This window comes from Chanodichthys erythropterus, unplaced genomic scaffold (genome assembly GCF_024489055.1).
Source record: "Chanodichthys erythropterus isolate Z2021 unplaced genomic scaffold, ASM2448905v1 ctg001380_np12, whole genome shotgun sequence".
In the NCBI taxonomy this organism is placed as follows: Eukaryota; Metazoa; Chordata; class Actinopteri; order Cypriniformes; family Xenocyprididae; genus Chanodichthys; species Chanodichthys erythropterus.
In genome coordinates, this window is record NW_027125670.1 from 275,345 (window position 1) to 284,020 (window position 8,676).

Below are 8,676 nucleotides of genomic sequence, written 5' to 3' on the forward strand. Positions count from 1 at the left end.
CGTGACAAAGGCGGTCTTCCACTCGTCCCCCTCACGTATCCGGATGAGGTTATACGCGCTGCGGAGGTCCAACTTGGTGAACACAGTGGCACCGCGGAGATGTTCCAGGGCCGCTGGGACGAGGGGAAGTGGATAGCGGAACTTTATGGTGATCTTGTTGAGGGCACGGTAATCGATGCAGGGCCTCAAGCCTCCGTCCTTCTTTGCCACGAAGAAGAAGCTTGAAGCAGCAGGGGAAGTAGACGGGCGGATGTAACCTTGTTCGAGTGCCTTTTTGATGTATTCCTTCATGGCCTTCTCCTCCTGTATGGACAGGGGGTATATGCGTCCCCTGGGCACTGGTTCACCCGGCAGTAGATCGATGGCGCAGTCCCATGGCCGGTGTGGAGGAAGCTTGGAGGCGCGTTGCGGGCAGAAAACGTCGCTGAAGGGGGCGTAGTCCGGGGGAACATCCACGGAGCGCTTCTCAACAGGGCTCTCGATGGACGTGGCGTTCACGAGAAGAGGCTTGGAGAGTGGAGATTTCGGAACAGGAAGCGCTGGGAAGCAGTCTGGGAAGCAGTGGTCGCCCCACTTCAGGACTTCGCCCATGCGCCAGGAGATGTTGGGGTTGTGTTGTTCCAGCCACGGGCGCCCTAGAACCACGTCAGCGGTGGATTCCTCCAGAACCAGCAAATGGATGTGTTCGGTGTGCAAGATTCCGATGCTGAGTTGAAGTGGACCCACGCAGTGACGGATGTGTCTGCGGCTTAGGGGTTTGCCCGTGATGGAGTGGATTTGATAGCTCATCGGTGAAGGAGAGATCTTGAGGTTGAGTTGTCTACAGAGGGTGCCTGAGATGAAGTTTCCGGCTGACCCTGAATCAAGGAGCGCCACCACTGGAACAGAGATGTTAGCAGCAGTAAGAGTTACAGTTGTAGTGAGTGGTTTCATTTTCTGAATGGAGGGAAATATTGCACTCACCACAGGTCGAGGAGGACGTATTGGGCATGTGGAGAGATTATGCCCCATAGTCCCGCAATAGAGACAGAGATTCAGGGCCAGCCTTCTTTGTCTTTCATTAGGGGTGAGACGAGAATGATCGATTTGCATGGGTTCTGTGGCTGGTTCTGGGGAGCTGATGGGTTCGGACCGACGGAGGAGGTTGGTGGTGGATGACTGGCCCTGGTGTTCTTGAATGCACGACTGCATACGGGACCCCACGCGGATGGCGAGTTGGATGAAGCGTTCTAATCCCATGGAGTCCTCGTATGCAGCGAGATGCAGCCACACGGAGGGTTCCAGCCCCTGACGGAACGTGGTGATGAGGGCTTGCTCGTTCCATCCGCTGGTGGCGGCTAGCATTCGAAACTGCAAGGCATATTCGTTAACAGAGAGGTTTCTTTGCTTTAGATTATAAAGTTTCTCACCAGTCGAGGAATCCGTCAGAGGCTTCCCAAATACTTCCCGGAAGTGGGAGACGAACGCCGAATAGGATTGGACGACTGGGCCTTTCTGGGTCCATAGCGAATCTGCCCATTGCAGAGCCTTCCCTTGCAGTTGTGAAATAATGAACGCTATTTTAGCCGTGTCTGTGGTGTAGAGGTGCGGCTGCATCTCCAGGACCAGTTCACATTGGAGAAGAAATCCGCTGCATTCCTCCGCCGATCCAGAGTAGGGCGCCGGTTTGGCCATGGGACTGGCGGTGAATGCAGGTGAAGGAGCGGTGCTGGTGGGTGCGGAGACAGCCGTGTTGAGGGATGACGATGTTGAGGGCTGTGGTGTGAGTGCTCGACGCAGCACGTCCACGAGCTCCTGGAATGGATCGGTGGTGCTCATGCCGTTAAGTTGTTAAGGTCCGGTCTTCTGTTATGATATAGACACGGAGGCAGAGATAAAAGCAATCCAGGTGAGCTTTATTGAACAATATGTGGAACACAGAGTGATACTGGTTGTTATCAGGTTCTTGAGAGATGAATATAAAGTAATACTGTCCTTGTATGGGTTGTGGATCCAGGAGCTGAGAAGAGATGTAGGGAGACGTTGGAGACACACACACAGAAGGGTAAGCACACGAAGGGACCAGGAGACGAAGGAGATGAAGGAGATGAAGGAGATCGCTGGAGCAGGTAAGTATGTCGATGGGGAGTCCTTAAGGTAAGCATTTACGTGAAGTAGTGCAAACGAGACCGGACAGTGTCTGTGTGTGTGTGTGTGGTGGCTTTGTAGTGCTGGTGATTGCAGAGTGAATGAGATGCAGGTGGCGGTGATTAGTAAGCTGGTGATTGGGTGCGTGGGTACTGTGGTGAGGTGGAGCCTGGCGTGTCTGTGACAGATGACCTTTTATGAATGATTTACGCTGTTTCTGTGTTCGCCCAAAGAGTTTTAAAATGCAGACTAATATGATTGCTATGCACCTGATTATACATAAAATTGCTTTTTTAATACAAGTTATGTTTTGTGTAACTGTTTAGTCCATACGCAGCAGTAATAGATCATTTTACTGACTTACTGAATTTTGTTTAGCAAAATAAAATCTTTATTAGCTTTATATTAGAGTTATGTGATTTTTCAGTAGCTAAGTTGTTCAAACACATGCACATATGCATTTGATTATAATTTGATCTAGGAAAACATTATTGTCACAGACACGCCAGGCTCCACCTCACCACAGTACCCACGCACCCAATCACCAGCATACTAATCACCGCCACCTGCATCTCAGTCACTCTGCAATCACCAGCACTACAAAGCCACCACACTCACACACACTCACTGTCCGGTCTCGTTTGTTATACCTTGTGTTGATGCTTACCTTAAGGACTCCCCTTCATCAAACTTACCTGCTCCAGCGATCTCCTTCATCTCCTTCGTCTCCTGGTTCCTTCATGTGCTTACCCTTCTGTGTGTGTGAGTGTCTCCAACGTCTCCCTTCATCTCATCTCAGCTCCTGGACAAACAAACCATACAAGGACAGTATTACTCTCTATTCAGCTCTCAAGTACCTTATAACAGCCATAACCTCTCTGTGTTCCCATATCATTCAAATAAACTCACCTGGATTGCTTTTATCTCTGCCTCCGTGTCTATATCATAACAATTATAATGCAGTCAAATTTATTTTTGAGAAAAATGAATGATTTGTTTACCTGCCACAACTTTTGTTCATTTATCAAGTGACTATCAACAAATATCGACATATCAGTATTTGACAGTTTCACATCTTGAGCATGTATTACAGAGATACCTGAGAAAAGTAGTGAGAAATAATATCAATCTATCCATTTGTCTGGTGTTACTGTTTACCTTATCTTTTTTTAATAGAGATTTCATACTATATAAACATATGAAACAATACTGGCAAACTTTGTAAATAGTCCGATATCAGAGAACAAGCAAAAGAAATTACTTAGATTTTTTATGCTTGTACAATTAACAAAATGAGAGCGATTATAAAAATTGCATATTTTGTATTTAGTATGGCCCTGATGGCTATTACACATAACATGTTAACATGTTACACATAAATGTTAACATATAGACAAAACTATAGCAAAATTTAATGCATCATGTTTCCTTTTTGAGCATTAAGAATCAAGCCTATGTAATCTTTTATACGGGCAATTTTATTATTATTATTATTATTTTGTCTTGTGGGCTATTAACATTAGTTATGTGAAATCTTCATCAGGGCAGTACACAAAAGTCACTTTTTTGACCCCTCTTATTTTAACATTTAACATTTTGCAAATTTTGCTGGGTGTATATAAACTTTTGATCACAACTATAAATTGAGCATTATAATGTTAAAGATGTATGTATTTTTTTAATGTTTGTTTTGTGTTACATGTGTCAAGTTTACAGGTGATGAAAAGTGCCTATAGATTTTAAAAGTGTGTTATGTGACTACTGCTCATTATCACACTATAATACAAGATTATTATTGAACAAATAAATAAATGAAATCATTTTAGATTATGTTTAAAAATTGCAGAGTGATAAGTAACCTAGTAAAATTACTTTCAATAATCCTGAAATTAGGTTAATATTAAACAAGTGGGCCCTGCCTGGCCAGCCAAGTTACCATGATCTAGATCTGCCACAAGTAACAAATAATCTCATTCAGTTGTTAACATTCTTTGGAAAGTCAAAAAACATATTTTTTAAATTTGCACATACCTTTGTAAAAGACAATAATGCAGCTCCAGCTATTTTCTGTATTACTGTGACAACACTTGAGCATAAACAACCTCAACAACCTCTTCAAGCTTGTAATAACTGCGTAGTGCAGGAGTGTGCAGACACCTTTCCTGTTTCCTGAGTGAACTTCCTGTACATTTCTCTAATTTACACCTTTTAACATAACAAGAAGGAAGTCAGTTTAAGAATAAAAGGCTGACCTAAAGGTTAAAACAACACTTTAAATCAGTGTGTGATCTATATTCCATCTGACTAGCAGTAATTATAAGTACAATTATCCTCTCCTGGATTACGAGAACTGCTGCTTATTTCATCGTTCGTGACTTTTAAAACTAGTCCAGGCGACGCTTATCCTACTTGTATTGTCCAAGCTGATTTTGCAATAGTGCAAACTTTTCTGTTTAGCTCAGTATAGGAAAAGTATAGTTCATAGTGTGTCACTAAACCCTGCTATAGTTCTAGTATTATGACATCTATTCTATTGTGTGTGTGGGGGGGGGGGGGGGAAGCTTATATATGGATGCTGTCATAGGCATCATATTCCTATAGGTAGACATGAGTCACCTGGGAGTCAGCTGATGCGAGCTTGACTGATGTGGCCTGCCAGAACTGACACTAACACTTGATTTATAAGCATAGGAGACATTCTACAATATGATTGGTTCTTCATATGTCCAAACCTCCTGTTACTAGGTAAAGCAAGATCTACCCAAATCGTGTGTTAATTAATTTGTTGGTTACTCAATATCATGGGGCTATTATACACTAAACAAAATTATAAACGCAGCACTTTTGTTTTTGACCCATTTTTCATAAGCTGAACTCAAAGATCTAAGAATTTTTCTATGTACACAAAAGGCCTATTTCTCTCAAATATTGTTCACAAATCTGTCTAAATCTGTGATAGTGAGCACTTATCCTTTGCTGAGATAATCCATCCACCTCACAGGTGTGGCATATCAAAATGCTGATTAGACAGCATGGTTATTGCACAGGTGTGCCTTAGACTGGCTACAGTAAAAGGCCACTCTAAAATGTGCAGTTTTATCACACAGCACAATGCCACAGATATCACAAGTTTTGAGGGAGTGTGCAATTGTCATGCTTACTTCAGGAATGTCCACCAGAGCTGTTGCCTGTGAATTGAACGTTCATTTGTCTATCATAAGCCGTCTCCAAAGGTGTTTCAGAGAATTTGGCAGTACATCCAACCGGCCTCACAACTGCAGACCACGTGTAACCACACCAGCCCAGGACCTCCACATCCAGCATCTTCACCTCCAAAATCGTCTGAGACCAGCCACCCGGACAGCTGCTGCAACAGTCGGTTTGCATAACCAAAGAATTTCTGCACAAACTTTCAGAAACCGTCACAGGGAAGCTCATCTGGATGCTCGTCGTCTTCATCAGGGTCTTGACCTGACTGCAGTTCGTCGTCGTAACCGACTTGAGTGGGCAAATGCTCACATTCGATGGCATCTGGCTCTGTTAACGGATGAATCCTGGTTTTCACTGTACAGGGCAGATGGCAGACAACGTGTATGGCGTCATGCGGGTGAGCAGTTTGCTGATGTCAACGTTGTGTATTGAGTGGCCCATGGTGGCAGTGGGGTTATGGTATGGGCAGGCATATGTTATGGACAAAGAACACAGGTGAATTTTATTGATGGCATTTTGAATGCACAGCGATACCGTTATGAGATCCTGAGGCCCATTGTTGTGCCATTCATCCATGACCATCACCTTATATTGCAGCATAAAAATGCATGGCCCCATGTTGCAAGGATCTGTACACAATTCCTGGAAGCTGAAAACATCCCAGTTCTTGCATGGCCAGCATACTCACCGGATGTGTCACCCATTGAGCATGTTTGGGATGTTCTGGATCGGCGTATACAACAGCGTGTTCCATTTCCTGCCAATATCCAGCAACTTCGCACAGCCATTGAAAAGGAGTGGACCAACATTCCACAGGCCACAATCAACAACCTGATCAACTCTATGTGAAGGAGATGTGTTGCACTGTGTGAGGCAAATGGTGGTCACACCAGATACCGACTGGTATTCACATTTATTTGTATAGCGCTTTTCACAATACATATAGTTTCAAAGCAGCTTTACAGAGAATGCATGCCAACATTACAATTTAAAGACTGCAGTCAGCAAATAATATAATAATTTAGGCAATTAAAGGTGCTCTAAATTCAAAAATTGAATTTACCGCGGCATAGTTAAATAAGAGTTCAGTACATGGAAATGACATACAGTGAGTCTGAAACTCCATTGTTTCCTCCTTCTTATATAAATCTAATTTGTTTAAACGACCTCCGAGGAACAGGCGAATCTCAACATAACACAGACTGTTACGTAACAGTCGGGGTGTACGCCCCCAATATTTGCATATGCCAGCTCATGTTCAATGCATTACACAAGGGCAGCCAGTAATGTCTGGATCTGTGCACAGCTGAATCATCAGACTAGGTAAGCAAGAAAGGACAATAGCAAAAAATGGCAGATGGAGCAATAATAACTGACATGATCATTGATATTATGATATTTTTAGTTATGTTTGTAAATTATCTAAATATTTCGTTAGCACGAGATTAAAGGGGCCGCATACCCTGAATCGGCGCATTTATAATGATAGGCAGTTAAAAAAAAATAAAAAAATAATTGGGGTATTTTGAGCTGAAACTTCACAGACACATTCAGGGGACACTTAAGACTTATATTACATCCTTTGAAAACATGTTCTTCGGCACCTTTATTTTACAATCACTGTTAGCAGTTTAACTTAAGGTAGAAGCAATGAGCTCCTGGAAAAATGAATTACATATTAACAAATATAGCTGCGAGCAGCGATGGTGGGCCCAAGCCCGGTGGCACCGCCACCCTGGTGGCTTCAGGGCAACTGTGCACAGCGGGCAATAGGCATTTAAAAGGGTTAAACATCAAAGGACTATGTCAAATTCACTCCACATTTACTGCACTACAAGGTGCCGCTATAGAGCCCCTCCTCCCTGCCCATTTTCAAAGGATTACATGTGCCAAGTTTTAACATTATTCTGATGAATTTTGAAGCAAATCAGGTAAAAATAAGAGGGTGATCTCAATGTATGCTGAAAGTGACACATTTTCTGCTTCCAGTTGGTGGCGCTATGACTTTGAGACAGAGAGAGAGAGAGGGAGAGAGACTGAGACAGACTGAGAAGATCATTTTAAACAAACAAACAAAACAAAAAATATCTTAATTATGACAAAGTAGTCTTTGATCATTTTTTTAAATATACCTGCACAAACAGTATAATTAAAACAAATTATTTGTTCTTTATATATCAAAATGATTATATATGTTTGACTTATCCAACCCTGTTTTAAAAATAGGTATATGTGACCTGATCCAGCAAAATGAGTCACAGTGACCCAAATTTCAAAATTGAGATTTTGGTATCAATGGAAAGATGAGACAATAAGCTTTAAAATGAGATCATATTCAAAGTTATACCTTGAATGGTTTTAAAGATATACCCATTTGAATTATGGTTGTCTGCCCTCTTTTTCAAATTGAAAACCTGAGAAAATCGCTTTTAAAGTTTTTTGCCCATATTTTTGTTGATATCTTTCAAAATCCATTGCATTAAACGGGATAAACTATTTATTTTACAGCTTAATTTGACCAAATACATTTTTATACATATAGATGCTAAACCAGGCTGAAGCTCAAAATATTTGAAAGTATTTATTTGAATTAACACTTTAAGACCTGAAGGCTTTTTTTTCTTTTTTTTTTTTTCCTGAGCGACACACACAAAAGTAAAGACTCATAACTCCAAAACTGTAGCAAGGAGAGTCAAAAGGCAGGTATAATTTGATAGAAAACATTTAAATTTTTAAGAAAATATAAATTACATTACATTTGGACATTTTCTTGCTGAGAAACAGCTGATAAAAGACAAAAATATATACTTTTTTAAAAATACTTTCTCTTTTTTTTATTTGACATGGAATAACTCAGGAACACAATAAGATCGCTAAAAAATTATTTTTTGGTGATGCTCTCCTATATGTGAGCTGCATCTGGTTCAAATTTCGTGGTGATAGCATAAAGAATAGTTTGAAAAATTGTTGTTCAGTTTTTTCCGCAGCCAGGTGGCGCCAACGGGCGGTAAACTCCGGTTTAGAGGTGCTTCTCAGCACTCGTTAGGAGTTTTTCAAAATGGTTAGATGCATTAAAAAGATGAGATTCTAAGCTTTAAAAATTACATCTATTTTGTGTTATTCTACGTTGGAAAACGAACATGGATGGGTCCGGGAACATTGGATACACACTGCATCCCGGAGAGAAGAGAGACATGTTTTTAGCCAAGTATGTTAAATCATTCCGTGAATAATATCTTGAGATCAACGCAATATATCATATTGTAACACCATATTTGTAGAGCAGAGATAGTGACGTTTCAGGGGATACCGGGAAATGCTCATAAGTGACGAGAGGAG

The 8,676-nt window shown here is 41.6% G+C and overlaps 1 long non-coding RNA gene across 1 annotated transcript in view; it reads right to left on the reverse strand.

Moving 5' to 3' along the window:
• The window catches only part of LOC137016396 (uncharacterized), a 144,894-nt gene extending 140,683 nt beyond the window's left edge, over positions 1-4,211 (reverse strand). The window contains exon 1 of the long non-coding RNA XR_010894158.1: positions 4,159-4,211. This is a non-coding gene — a long non-coding RNA (uncharacterized lncRNA). The remainder of the gene's footprint in view (positions 1-4,158) is intronic.
• Positions 4,212-8,676: the final 4,465 nt, after the last annotated feature.